The sequence below is a fragment of the Callorhinchus milii genome, unplaced genomic scaffold (genome assembly GCF_018977255.1).
Source record: "Callorhinchus milii isolate IMCB2004 unplaced genomic scaffold, IMCB_Cmil_1.0 Scaffold30, whole genome shotgun sequence".
NCBI classification, from domain to species: Eukaryota; Metazoa; Chordata; class Chondrichthyes; order Chimaeriformes; family Callorhinchidae; genus Callorhinchus; species Callorhinchus milii.
This window is the reverse complement of record NW_024704771.1, coordinates 3,554,125-3,569,122: the sequence shown is the minus strand read 5'-3', so window position 1 is coordinate 3,569,122 and position 14,998 is coordinate 3,554,125.

The window sequence follows — 14,998 nt, the reverse complement described above, 5'->3', positions numbered from 1 at the left end:
CAGAGCACTTCATCACATCACTGAGATTTCATAAGGCTCTATACTATAGATTATAGACATAATAAAGGATTATTATATATTTGAATGTCATGTCTGAAAATAAAAACCTGCCCCTTAATCTTCCTGCCTGGTTCCTAAAATCGTTCCTTGTCCAACAAACTCCGAGCTGCATGTCCAGCTGGGACTACCCTACAATTCAGGTTTGACTTCTAGTGCCTTCAGCTCCCCTCTCGACTCTCTACCCCCTCCTCGCTCCCTCCCTTCCCTCCCCCCCCCCCCCCCCTTTCCCCCCCCCCCCCCCCCCCCCCCCCCCCCCCCCCCCCCCCCCCCCCCCCCCCCCCCCCCCCCCCCCCCCCCCCCCCCCCCCCCCCCTGCTCGCGCTCCCCCTCCCCCTCCACCTCCTGACGGCCTTCGCTCCCTCTCGACTCCTTCCCTCCTCGCTCCCCCTTCCCCCCCCCTGACCTTTCCCCTCCCTCCCCCCTCCCCTGACCATTTCCCCCCTGCTCCCCCCTCCCTCCCCTCCTTCCCCCTGCTCGGTCTGACCCAACTGTCAGCGCCTGGGATGTCTCCTGATGAGACCTATGGATCTGGTGTATTTGAAAGGCGCTCAATAAATGGTATCTTGTTGTTGTTGTTGTAGTGTAAATAGAAGCAAGAGTGGTCTATCCTTCCAAATTCTGCAAAGGACAAAAAGTTCACCCACATTTAGAGTCTCTCATGCCGGACGGACGGCTTAACAGTGGTGGAGCCCGATGCCAAGTCAGGGAGCGGGGGGGGGGGGGGGGGCAGATCAGGAGGGTCTTCAAGTGTGATCTGAACACGGGAAAGAGGGGGCAAGGTGGAGGCTTTGAGGATGACAGTTCCACAGCTTCGTGACGCAGTGGCTAAAACCACAGCCGCCGATGATGGGGCAGAGTGTTCGGGGACAAGGAAGAGGGTCAAAACAAGAGTGTGGGAGACGCTCTCACACTGATCACCAGCCTCACTCACTGTCTGGGTCAGAGTGTGTGACACTCACTCACTGTATGGGTCAGAGTGTGTGACACTCACTCACTGTCTGGGTCAGAGTGTGTGACACTCACTCACTGTCTGGGTCAGAGTGTGTGACACTCACTCACTGTCTGGGTCAGAGTGTGTGACACTCAGTGTCTGGGTCAGAGTGTGTGACACTCAGTGTCTGGGTCAGAGTGTGTGACACTCAGTGTCTGGGTCAGAGTGTGTGACACTCAGTGTCTGGGTCAGAGTGTGTGACACTCAGTGTCTGGGTCAGAGTGTGTGACACTCAGTGTCTGGGTCAGAGTGTGTGACACTCACTCACTGTCTGGGTCAGAGTGTGTGACACTCAGTGTTTGGGTCAGAGTGTGTGACACTCACTGTCTGGGTCAGAGTGTGTGACACTCACTCACTGTCTGGGTCAGAGTGTGTGACACTCACTCACTGTCTGGATCAGAGTGTGTGACACTCACTCACTGTCTGGGTCAGAGTGTGTGACACTCACTCACTGTCTGGGTCAGAGTGTGTGACACTCAGTGTCAGGGAGGTGCGGCGCCTGCGCAGTGACTGAGCGCGGGGACGGGCGGTGCGGCGCCTGCGCAGTGAGTGAGCGCGGGGGGACGGGCGGTGCGGCGCCTGCGCAGTGAGTGAGCGCGGGGACGGGCGGTGCGGCGCCTGCGCAGTGAGTGAGCGCGGGGGACGGGCGGTGCGGCGCCTGCGCAGTGAGTGAGTGAGCGCGGAGGGGGACGGGAGGCGGACAAACTGACACCGTTGTCAGAGGCGAAGGAGAAGCGGCTTCGGAGCCGAACTGAAGGCGGCGGAACGGGCGGAGTCGGCGTTACCGAGCGAGCGGCCCCCGGGCGGGGCGGGGCGGGGCGGGGGCCAGAGAGCCGGACAGCGGCGCCAGTCGCCGCTTTGTTTGTCTTTCGTTTTGAACTGTGGCCGTTAAAAGGGCGGAGTTGCCGTTGGGCGCCATCTTGTGACTTGTCCCTCGCCCTGGAGTCAGGCAGCGGGAATGTTGCTCACAGCCGCTCTCCTGCTCCTCCTGGCGCCTCAGGGTAAGCGGCACAGCCACTGCACAGCTACAGCACAACTACAGCCACAGCTACAGCACAACTACAGCCACAGCACAACTACAGCACATTCACAGCACAACTACAGCACAGCCACAACTACAGCCACAGCTACAGCACAACTACAGCACAACTACAGCACAGCCACAGCACAACTACAGCACAACTACAGCCACAGCTACAGCAAAACTACAGCACAGCCACAATCGGGGTGAGCGAGGGGTGGGGGCTGGTGGGGGTCAGATTAAAATGGACCAAATTTGTAAATCCATCAAGTTTTGTCCACGTGTCTTCCTTCCCCACAAAATGTACAGTCAATTCACTTTACGGTATAATAATAATAATAGTAATCCTTGCATTTGATAGAGCGCTTTTAGACGTCTCAAAGTGCTTCACAGAATAGACTAAAGCAAATTGACTGTATATTTGTGGGCGAAATGTGGCAGTGAATTGCGCACGGCAGTGTCCCACAAACAGTCGTAGATTGAAATGACCAATTTATTGTTTTTTTTTTTCCTTGACGGATTATTATCGGCATTTGGAGTACGTAAACTTGCCCAAGGTTTCACCCTCCGATTTCACCGAACCCAGGCCTCTTGCTTGCAAAGCGAGCCCTCTCACCACCGACCTCCAGGTCTCCACGGTGTATCCTGTGGAGTGCTTTGAGATGTCTAGAAGATATGATGTAGCGCTATATCAAATGCAAGGATTATTATTATCATATTCCCACTTGTGATGATACTTCACACATGCTTCCTTCCACAGTAAGTTCATTGTAAATTAGGTAACCCTGGAAGGTTTGATTTAACGCCTTATTGAGTCATCTCAAACACGTCACAGAATATATTGTATTAGCTTGATCGGGTCTGGAAATTTGAAAAAAACCTCCCGCCGGTCCACTTCTTCTAGTGCACTCGAGACCTGGGGCTTCCTCTGCTCAGTGGGCTTCGGACTGCTCCGTGTCCCTTGCCCTGCCCACCATTAGCAGTCTGGCCTTCAGCCTCTCTGCCCCCACCTTTCAAACTCTGTCCCACAATCCCTACATCTTGCCTCTTACCTTGTCTCTTTCAAGGCCGGTCTTAAGGACTTCCTCCACACCTCCAGCCCTACTGATCCAAGACCACAGTTTGAGTGTAAAAAAATCCCCGACTGTCCAGGGCCTACCAATGTGAAAGGTGCTATACAAGTGTAATTTGTTGTTGTTGTATAGAGGCCATTCAGAGGGCGATTCTCTCAAATATTATCCAATATTTGTACCTTGTACATAAGGTACAAATATTGGATAAGAATGGGATACAAAATCTTGACTGAGTTCAGTTTGATCCAAGAAGTGACTCTTATTTGAAGCATTTGCAAGTTAACAGAAGTCGTATTTTCAAGTCAGTTGAGCAACATTAGGAAAACATAAACAAAAGTAGAAGAATCCAAGCTGCAGGTAAGCGCTGCTGAAGAATAGACTGTGTGAAAATAATAATAATAAACTTTGCATTTGATATAGTGTTTTTCACTGTAAAATGAATTGACTGTATATTTGTGGGCAAAACGCGGCAGCCAATTGCGCACAGCAGTGTCCCACAAACAATTGTGGATGAAAGTGACAAATGTATTTGTTTTTTTGCTTGAGGGATTATTATCAGGCATGTGGAGTAAGGAAACTTGTCCAAGGTTTCGCTCTGCTGAGAATCAAACTCAGGCCAGGCAAGTGCTTTAACCACTGAGCTACAGGACTCCACTTTACACACTACAGTATATTCTGTGAAGTGCTTTTAGATGTCTCAACGATATGAAAAGGTGCTCTATCAAATGCAAAGATTATTATCATTAGTAGTAGTATATTATCTTCTCCCACAATCATTGGTCTGGCTAGCTGAGGTTTTAGTGTATTGTTCATCTTTGTTTTCTCAAACCGATTTATATACTATAGCGTCCTCTCTGAGATGTCTCTTTCCAAATGGAAGTCCTTAACTTGTGTGATCAACAACAACAAAATTACATTAAGCGGAGGGAATGGGTAGATTGGTAGGAAATTAGGAGGTCGCAGCGGTAAGGGAGGACGCAAGGAGATGGCGGCTTTGGAGATGAGGATCAGAATCTTGAACTGTTCCTCGGTGTGATGGGAAGCCAGTGGAGTGGATAGGGTCGCGGAGCCTGATGCGGAAGAGGACACAGGCTGCAGAGTTCTGGATGTTCTGCAGCCTATCGAGGGAGGAGTTGGGAAGGCCAACAAGCAGGAAGTTTACAAAGTCATGCCTGGATGTTATGAATGTATGTAGGAGGGTTTCAGCGGCCTGCGGTGTGAAACAGTGGCAGAGCTGGGTGATGTTGCGGAGGTGGGTAAGGCAGAATGGCACAAATGTGTAGAAAGGATAGTTGAGAGTCAAACATGACACCAAGATACCGGACTGGCTCAGTGAGGTGGAGTGTGCATCCTTGATCATTGCTCATAGCTCATATTCTAAAAATAGGGATCATCCTTATTGCTCTCTTCCAGCCCTTTTATCCTGTGACAACCAGAACTGTCCATAGTACATGTGACCTGACCAGAACAGAATATGGTTAGAGTAGAATTTCTGGGGAACTAAACTCAACTGATTTGGCAATATAGCCTGTTTGCCTTCTTTATTGCTCCATCATACTATTTTGACTTGGTGAGTGTTACCTCTAATGTCAGCTTCCCCCTTGCCAAGTTCCATCCCATCCGTGGAGTATATGTTCCTCCTATTTTTACTTGCTTGAATTTATCTGTATTGAATTTATCTGAAGACCAAGTCCATCCAGCTCACCTTCCGCCATCCTGCCAGTCACATGCAGGTGTCATGGCCCAAACTATAAACTGTATCCCAAGATATTATTTCCTAACAGAAATCTACCAAGTTTGTTCTGGAAAGAATCAATACTTTCTGCTTCCACCATCTTCCTGGAGAGCAGTAGTACATTTGCAACTTGCTCACTGAAATATTGTTTCCGCAGATTTGTTTTGAATTTAACCCCCTTCAATCGTAGGCCATGACCCCTGGTCCTACTGTTCTGGACCAGGTAAGACAGCTGAGCATGGTCTACATTATCCATTCCATTTAGAATCTTAGAAAGCACAATCATATCCTTGCTTTTATGTTAAGCTCAACCGATTAATTCTTTTTTGTCAATTTTGCAGGTAATCCTATGTTGAAGAATGAAAAATATATGTTTGCCCCTTTGCATTCCACCATTTCACTGACTATATTTGGAACCTCGAAGCTTTTACCCAGACAGTTGGTCACATGGAACTATATAAATCCTGAGAAAGAATTGGAAATTCTGAAGTATGAGTGTCCTCACAAATACCTACACGTTTTTGAATATTACAAGCATCGAATTAAGTTTTTCCATGAATATGGAACAATTCAACTACACAATTTAGAAATGATAGATCACGGCCTTTACAAGGCTACTACATTCAAATGGAACCAGCGAAACGGGAACCATGAAATTGAAAGTATTAGTTACACATACTTGAAAATTGAACGTAAGTGTTAAACCTTTAAATATTGCATTGGTTTATGTCCATAGTTGGTGTTCTGAGGATTATATTTATGCTTCCAATATTCTGATATCGGAGTCCCGTAACATAGTGGTTAGCGCGCTCGCCTCACAAGCGAGAGGACCCAGGTTCAATTCCCAGGTGGGGCAAAATCTTAGGCAAGTTTCCTTACTCCACACCGCTGTTTACTTAGCAGTAAGTAGGATCCCAGCAATCCCAGTTAGTCAATTGACCGATCGCATTCCAGGGATAATCCTTCAAAAAAAGATTTAGTAACTCAATCCACGACTGTTTGTGGGAAACTGCTGTATGCTTGGTTGTTGCTTTTTGCCCACAAAATATATCGTGAGTTCACATTACAGTATATTCTGTGAAGCACTTTGAGCCACCTCAACAACATGATAAAGTGCTATATCAAATGCAAGGATTATAACCCACCCGACTCAAATGCAACAAATATTATAGGATTTTAATCTGATTTTTGAAAATTGCGCAATAGCCCGCTTAAGTGATAAAGTGAAGGAATTTACCACATGAAACCTACCTAAAGAGCATGATGCATATTAATTTTTCAACCCATTTCCTTGATAGGAAGCTTGTCTGTGCCAATGATATTTCAACATCCCTTGTACATAGCTGACTTTGTTCAATTGAATTGTATCGAGAAAGAGGGAAAGGCCACTGAAATCTGGTGGACAAAGGAAGATAAAGTTGTTAGCAGTACAATGTTTCAAAGCACATTGGTCATTGCACAAGCTGACGTAGAAGCCTGTGGCTGGTACACGTGTATTGTCAAAAACGACGTCAGCCAGAACAACAACTCACACTTCCTCAGTGTCAACGGTACATTTTTACAACCATCTAATTTTTATATTACAATACAAAAATTACATTTGTATAGCGCATTTCACACCGGGAGGAGTTTCCCAAGGCACTGGATAGTCAGCGATTTGAAGCCGAGCTGGGGGTAGGGATTGGGGTGGTGGAGTGCAGGGAGAGTAGGAGGGTGGCCAAAGGCGCGGTCGAAGAGGAGGGTTTTTTTTTGTTTTGTGAGGCAAGGGAGAGGGTGAGGCAGAGGGGCTGTGGGATGGGGTTCCAGAACGTGGGGGCAGAAAGTCTGAAGGCTGGACCGCCGATGGTGGACACGGCTGGGTGGGGTACGAGGAGCAGGCAACAGCATGCTGAGTGGTGGGAGAGGAGAGGTTGATATGGGATAAGCGGGTTGCAGAGGTAGGGAGGTACAAGGCTGTGGAGGGTCTTAAGGACAAGGTATTGGACCAGGGGTTCCAACTACTGAGTGCTGGAGGCCGGATTTGAGAAACGTCTGTGTAAAAATAAAAAAAGCAATATTTTATTCTAATTCGCCAGTCCCGTTACCAGGCCGAGCCTGAGCCATTTGGTGACCGCCTTCTGATTGGCTCGGGGGTAGTGTGTTGCCTGAATTTCCTTGTTGGACAAGTTGGGAATCGGGAAAGAAAGAGTATATATTCAATCATCGTGTTCTTTTTCTTTACTTTGCTGGGATGCGTGAACTTTATCTGTGCAGTATCTTGTGAATTGCCATTTACCTGTCAATAGGAACATAGGAACAGGAGGAGGACATTTAGCCCCTCAAGTGTTTTCCGTCATTCTATCAGATCATGGCAGACCTGTACCTCAGCTCCATTTACTCACCATTGCCCCATATCCCTAAACTCCCTGATCTAACAAAATCTGCCCATTTCAGTCTTGAAAATTTGAATAGAGTCATCATCCCCATCCTTTCGGGGGCGAGAGTTCCAGACTTCCACTATCGTTTGCATGAAAAAATGCTTGCTAATTTCACTCCTAAATGGCATCTCTCTAATCTTAAAATAATGCCCCCTTATTCTGGATTACCCCCATGCACCAGAGGAAGTAGTTTCTCTGTAACTACCCTATCAAGTCCCTTTATCAACCTCAATAAGATAACCCCTTAACCATCTAAACTCTAGTTATGCAGCCATCCTTTTAATTTAATAATAATTTAACATAATTTAAATATTTAGAACTTCTCAAAAAATTGAAATAAATTCACATGAACTTACTGTTTCAGGGGCTGTGTTTATTTATCGTCACATTCTGTCAACATCTGTCTTCGCATTAGTTAGTAATCTAATTAACTTAGGTGCAGTTGTCTTCATGATGTTCCACGGCCTAAAGAAATACAAAGGTAGTAAACATTTTCTTGCATTCTGTTACCATTTCATGGACTACTTTCAATTTTGAATGCATTTTTTTTATTGTTTAAATTTTACAATTTGGAGCATTGTATTTCCATATGAATTTGGGTGCCAGCCGAGCTTAGTTGGTAGCCTCAGCGTCAGAAGGTTGTGGGTCCATGCCTACATCCGGACTTTGAACTTACGTTGGGGGGACATCCCAAGGTTCTGAACAATCAGGGATGTGCACCCCAGCTGGGATTTGGGATCAGGAGGGGTGCAGTCAGGGAGCGTGGGGTAGGAGGGTGACCGAAAGCACGGTTGAAGAGAAAGATCTTGAGACGGCCTTGAAAGAGCCAAGGGTTGGGACGAGCCAAAGGTATTGTAGAATGGAGTTCAAGTGGATGGGGGCAGAAAGGCTGAAGGCTCAACTACCGAGGATGGGGTAGGCAGGTTGAGGGACGTGGAACAGCCCAGAGTTCGCTGAGAGGAGGGAGCAGACAGGCCGTTATGGGATTAGCAGGTCCCAGGGGTAGGAAGCAGCAAGGCCGTGGAGCCAATGGAGCCTTGCGAGGATGGGGTTGATGTGTCCATATTAGTGAAATAAACTGACTAACACACCCATGCTTTGAAGTACATCTTATAACGTATATATAAGATGTATAATTTATACATTACTGATAATCTTGTAAAATCATTTCATTTCTGTTTATATTCATAGTTTACAAGTACCATGAGAAATTCACTGCAATTTTTATGCTATTTCAAATATTTGCCTTGGTTTGTCTATTAATTGCATCTCTGTTGTCCATCTTAACCAAAGGTAAGTTGTCTGTTTTGATGGTTCAAATTTCCACCTATTTCTATAATTTAAAACATCATTCTTGCATTTGATATGGTGAAATCCCTCAAAGTGCTTCACAGATATAGATTCACCTATACAGTTGCAAGACTTCCCTACTCTTATACTCTAATCCTTTCATAATGAATGCTAACATACCGTTCGCCTTCCTAATTGCAGACTAACTTTCTGTGATTGGTGTACAAGGACACCCAAGTCCCTCTGGACGCTAACACATTCCAATCTCTCCCCTTCTAAAAAAAAACACCCCTTCTAGGTGGATGACTTTGCACTTCCCTACATTATACTTCATCTGTCACCTACCTTCCCAATCACCTAACCTATCTATGTCTCGCTGCATTTTTTTAATATCATCCTCTGTGTTGACACTTCCTCCTAGTTTTGTGTCATCCGCGAATTTAGATATATTAAGTTCGATGTCCTCATTAAGATCGTTGATGTAGATGGTAAATAGCTGAGGCCCAAGGACTGATCCTTGTGGTACTCCACTAGTCACATCCCACCAATCTGAAAAGGACCCGTTTATCACTTCTCTTTGTTTTCTACCCATTAACCATTCCCCAATCCACATTAATATGCTCCCCCCAATTCCATGGGCCCTTATCTTTTGGACTAACATTTTATGCAGCACCTTATCGAATGCCTTCTGGAAGTCCAAATAGACCACATCCACTGATTCACCCTTATCCAGTTTACTGGAAATATCCTCAAAAAACTCATGTTTGACAAATGATATTGGGCTGTCAATCAGTGAGGGGGTGGAGGAATGAGGAAGAAGCAAGGGAGGCAATGGGAGGAGGGTTTAACCAGCTGCCACTGTGCTAGAAACAGGCCTCATTTCTGTGCCAAGTTCCTAGTTCCTTACAGATTGCCTGGCTCCTCCATGATGGTGGGAGCCTGAATACTCAACTGTAGTCTGCTTCACGTTCCTTGCGCTTTCCACCTCACCCTGTCTGCCTCACCATCGGTGGGTGCACTTTTGGACATTCTATTCCCGCCTTCTGGAACTCCATCCAAGAGTTCCTCTGCCTTGTCTCTTCCCTCCCTCCTCACATTCAAAACCCGCCTGATGATGTATATTTGTTTATCAATCAAGATTATCAACCGTTAGGCATCTTCTCTTCACCCCCACTGTCCCCCAAGCCAGGTTCCCATTATACTGTATGAAGCACTTTGAGATGACCTCCCGACATGAAAATTAATGTGTGAATTCTGTGTCAAAGTAAAATCATTGTACTTGTAATTTGTTATTGTCAGTGTTATTGTAAGAATTTGATTGTAAATTGTAAATTTCAGACCCAAACAGATTGTTTTTCTTGCAGCAGGAATGATATATAATGATTGGGATTGCTCTCCTTGAAGCATAGAAGGTTAAGAGGAGATTCAATAGAGGTGTTTAAAATCATGAGAGGTTTTGATTGAGTAAATAAGGAGAAACTGTTTCCTGTGGTAAGTGAGTCAGTAACCAGAGGACACAGATTTAAGATAATTGGCAAAAGAACCAGAGGGGAGATGATGAATTTTTTTTAACGCGTCGAGGTGTTACGATCTGGAATGCACTACCTGAAAGCAGCTTTCAAAAGGGAATTAGATATGTACTTGAAAATGAAACATTTGTAAGGCTATGAGGTAAAAGCAGCGGAGTGAGCCTACTTGGATGAATCTTTCAAAGAGCTGGAAGGGGCACTATAGGTGCACTATAGGCCTCCTTCTGTGTTGTAAGGTTCTATGAATCAGATTGCAGTTTTAAACTCTCCATTTGACCATATACTTTATCTTGTCATTTCTAGATATTGGCTTGGGGTACAGGATTTTCTCAGGATTAGTATGCGGATTGAATTTGGGAATCATGAGCTATGCTGGTTTCCTTTTCTTGCGTCCTCAAATCAGACTAACAGCTTCATTTTTGTTAAACCAATGTAAGTGAGGAGATTTTTTTTTACGCAGTTGTTACGATCCGGAATGCACCGCCTGAAAGGTTGGTGGAAGCAGATTCAAAATTAACTTTCAAAAGGGAATTCGATATGTACTGGAAAAAAATTGCATGTTATGGGGTAAGAGTGGGATGATGGACTTGCTGGACAGCTCTTTCAAAGAACTGGCACCTGCAAGATATTTGAAATTCTGTTTCTCTTTCTAGTCAGGACATTGGGTTCAAATTGCAAAATTAAAACCCTCTCTCCCCTTGCCCCACCTGCTTTGTGAGTAATGATTGCATGTTTTGCACAGTCACTTCACCTTGCTCCCTCCCTTGCCTCCTTCAAAACCCTTCTCAAGACCCTCCTCTTCAACCGCAGCTTCAGTCACCCTCCTACCCCCACTCTCCTTGCCCTCCACTCCTCCTGATCTGGACCCCCAGCTCGGGTACAAATCCCTTGGGACATTCTCCTGACATGAAAGGCGCTATGAAAATGTAATTTGTTGTTGGTGTTGATGAGTTAATAACTAAATTATAATGGTCAGTTAAATTGTTTTTGGGAGTACAATTTACATTTCCCCATTATAAAAGATTGTCAGCAATATAGACGACTGGACCAAGCAATGGAAAACAGGTGACTTCCTACACTTTACTAAACCATATTAAATGATTTTGAAGATTTCTATTTGGGCAAAGTGTATTCTATATTCTGTACATACCACCTTAGAAAGATGGAGAAAAAGCTTTTGCATCTAATCATTGCATGATATAAATTATATCAATCTCACAATGTGAAAATATTTAAGGATATAGCAAAATGGATCAAATCGTTACATTGGAGAGGTGAATGGGTTGTTTGTGACAAAAACAATTCTCTTCCAAATATTTCCACATGGAATACAAAGTGTGGTGGAAGCAGATTCGATAAGCTTTCAAAAGCGAATTGGATATGTGCTTGAAAACAAAAAAATTGCAGGGCTATGGGTTAAGAGCGGGAGAGTGCGACTATTTGGACAGCTCTTTCAAAGAGCCGGCACAGACATGATGGGCCAAAAGGCCTCCTTCTGTGCTGTAAGATTCTATGATGTTCCATTTTTAAAAATAATCTAATTTCATTTGCTCTCAGATATTGGGAGCGTTTTTCTCTCAAATGGAGCCTTTTCTGTAATCGTTTCATGTAACCTGATACGAAAAGCATACCTAATTGGTGAGTATTTCATACAAATGAAAAACTCTGAATAGAGTCATAGGAAAAAACTAAAGTATAATTAACTGCTGGGGTGAAATTAGGAGGCAGTTTTTCACGCAATGGATAGTGGAATCCAAAATCGAGGGGATACACTCAGCCACCTCTGCCCTGTCAACGGCCACCCCCACACCACCTCTCCCTCATGCCCCAGCCCCCATCCATCCCCCCCTATACTCCTTCGACCCTATCTCTTCCTCCTACCTCACCGCAATTGTTCACAAATTCAAAACCACCACCTGCTCCCTCGATCCTATCCCAATCTCTCTCCTCATCTCTCAGCTCCACTTTCTAGCCCCTCTCCTGTCCGACGTCATCAGCCTCTCCTTGTCCACCGATTCAGTTCCCACCCTCCCAAAAACAGCCGCCATCACCCCCATTTGAAAAAATCTTCCCAGGACCCATCCCTCCTCTCCAGCCGCCCCCATCTCTAACCTCCCATTCCTCTCCAAGTTTCTGGAACAAGTTGTCGCGTCCCAGCTCAGCTCCTTTCTTTCTCGCCATTCCCTCTTTGAACCCCTCCAATCCGGCTTCCACGCTGCCCACAGCACAGAAACAGGCCTGGTCAAAGTCACTAATGACATTTTGAACATCTGTGATCAGGGCTCCCTCTGCCTCCTTGTCCACTTCGACCACTCCATCCTCATTCACCACCTCTCCTCTTTACTTAATCTTCTCTGACCTGCCCTTGCCTGGTTCGATTCCTATCTCCCTCACTGTCTCCACTTTTGCCTCTTAACGGTTTCTCCTCTAACCCACACTGTCACGTCTGGTGTCCCCCAGGGCTCTGTCCTTGGCCCTTTCCTCTTTAATATCTACATGCTCCCCCTTGGTGACATCATCCGCTGACATGCGTCAACTTCCATATGTATGCGGATGACACCCAACTCTATCTTTCTGCCTCCACCCTCAACTCCAGGACCACTGCTGTCCTGACAGACTGCGGTGGGACATCAAGTCCTAGATGAGGGCAAATTTCCTGCAGCTGAACATGAACAAGACTGAGGCCCTCCTGATCGGCTCACGCCAGTGCCTCAGCACCTCAGGCTCTGGCAGCATCAACCTCCATGGTTGCACACTACAACTCACCAGACAGTCGGGAACCTGGGTATCTTGTTCAATCCTCAACTGTCTTTTCTTCCCAACATCCAAGCCATGACCCGCTCTGCCTTCCCACACCTCCATAAATCACCCGACTCCACCACTGCCTCATCCCTTAGGCCGCTGAAACTCTTGTTCATGCCTTCATCACCTCCAGGCTCGACTATGCAAACGTTGTGCTTATTGGCCTTCCCAACTCCTCCCTCCACAGTCTGCAGATAATCCAGAACTCTGCAGCCCGTGTCCTCTCCCACACCAAACTCCGTGACCCCATCTCCCCCATTCTCGGCCGACTCCATTGGCTCCCTATCCTTCAAAGGATCCAGTTCAAGATCCTGGTCCTCACCTACAAAGCCCTCCTTGGCCTCGACCCACCCTACCTCTGCAACCTCCTAACCCCCTACCAACTTACCTGCTCCCTCCGCTCAGCCGGCTCCAGCCTGCTCATTGCCCCCGACCCACCCACCTCACCATTGGCAGGAGAGATTTCAGCCAAACTTCTGCCCCCAACCTCTGGAATTCCATCCCCCAGTCACTCCGCCTCGCCCCATCCTTAGCCTCCTTCAAGTCCCGCCTCAAAACGCTCTTCTTCGACCATGCCATCAGTTATCCCCATTCCCCTCCCCTCCTTACCCCAGCACGAGCCTGAAAGGCTGTACACTGTCCAGCGCCTTGGGACATCCTCCCGATGTGAAAGGCGCTAAACAAATTAATCTTCTTCTTGTTGGAAATCTGGAACTTTCTTCCCCAAAATGCTGTGGATTATGGCTGGATCCATTCACATTTTCAAAACTGAGGTGGATTAGATAGTTATTACGTCAGGGTATTAAGAGATATAGGGCAAAGGCAGATAATTGGACTTGAGGTATAGATCAGCTATAATCTAATAGAATGGCAGAACAGGCTCGAGGGGCTGAATAGCCTCCACTTGTTCCTATGTTTCCACATTTCCATTACTTCATTGCTCACAGAACAACAAATAACAACAAAATTACATTTGTACAGTGCCTTTCACATCAGAAGGACGTGCCAAGGCACTGGGCAATCAATGTTTTGGACCCAAGCTGGGATCGGGATCGGGGCGGGTGGAGGGCTGGGGTGGGGGAGGAGGGTGACCGAAGGCATGGTCGAAGACAGGGTCTTGGGATTTTGAAGGAGGCAAGGGAGAGGGTGAGGTGGAGGGACTGTGGTGGCAGAGGGTAGGGCGGAGTGGCAGAAGGCCCGCCCACCAATGATAGGGCGGGCGTCGCGGTGGATGTGAAGATGGCAGGGCTTAAAAGGTCGCAGAAGTAGGGGCAATGAGGCCATGGAGAGCTTTGAGGGTGAGGATGGATTGATTTCAAGATCCTCTCACTTGTCTACAAATCCAATGCCTTGGCATCTCCCTACCTTTGTAACTCTGCTGCCCATAAGCTGACCCGGACCAAGCTCCATACCCACATGTCACCAATTCTGGCCAGGCTCCACTGAATGGATCGACTTGAAGATCCTCACTCTCGTGTTCAAATCCATTCACTCTCTGGCACCTCCCTACTTCTCCGACCTCCTCACTTCCCAATCCATCAACCGGCGCCTCTGCAGAACTGGCACCAGCCAGTTCCTTGCATTCCTTGCACCCTCCTCCCTACCATTCAAGGTCATGCTTTCAGCCACTATGAAAGACTCTGAAAGACTCTCCCTAAATCCCATTGCCTTGCTCCCTCTCTCCCCTCTTTCAAGTCCTGCCTGAAACCTTTCCTCTTCGACTGTGCCTACGGCCAACTCCCCTCTCCCCCGCGGCTAGGAGTCAGGCTCTGCCACTGTTAAGTGCTCTGAGGTGTTACCCTGAATGGAGGGAGCTAAACGTTATAAGTTGTTGTTGACCTTTTCTTCCCACTCCACTCCTATTGCCTCTGCTCAGCTGGCTCTGGCCTCCTGCTTATCCCTTGTCACCTCCGCACAGCCATCATGGATCATCGGCAGTATTTGGAAGGATAGACCCGGCGCTAGGGCAGGGAATCCTCCCACTCAGCTCCTGTTAACCCTGCAAGCCAAAGCCCTAATGGGTAGGATGGTCCCTGATGGACTGCACCAGGAAAGCTTGCCAGTCAGCAATATCGATGTGG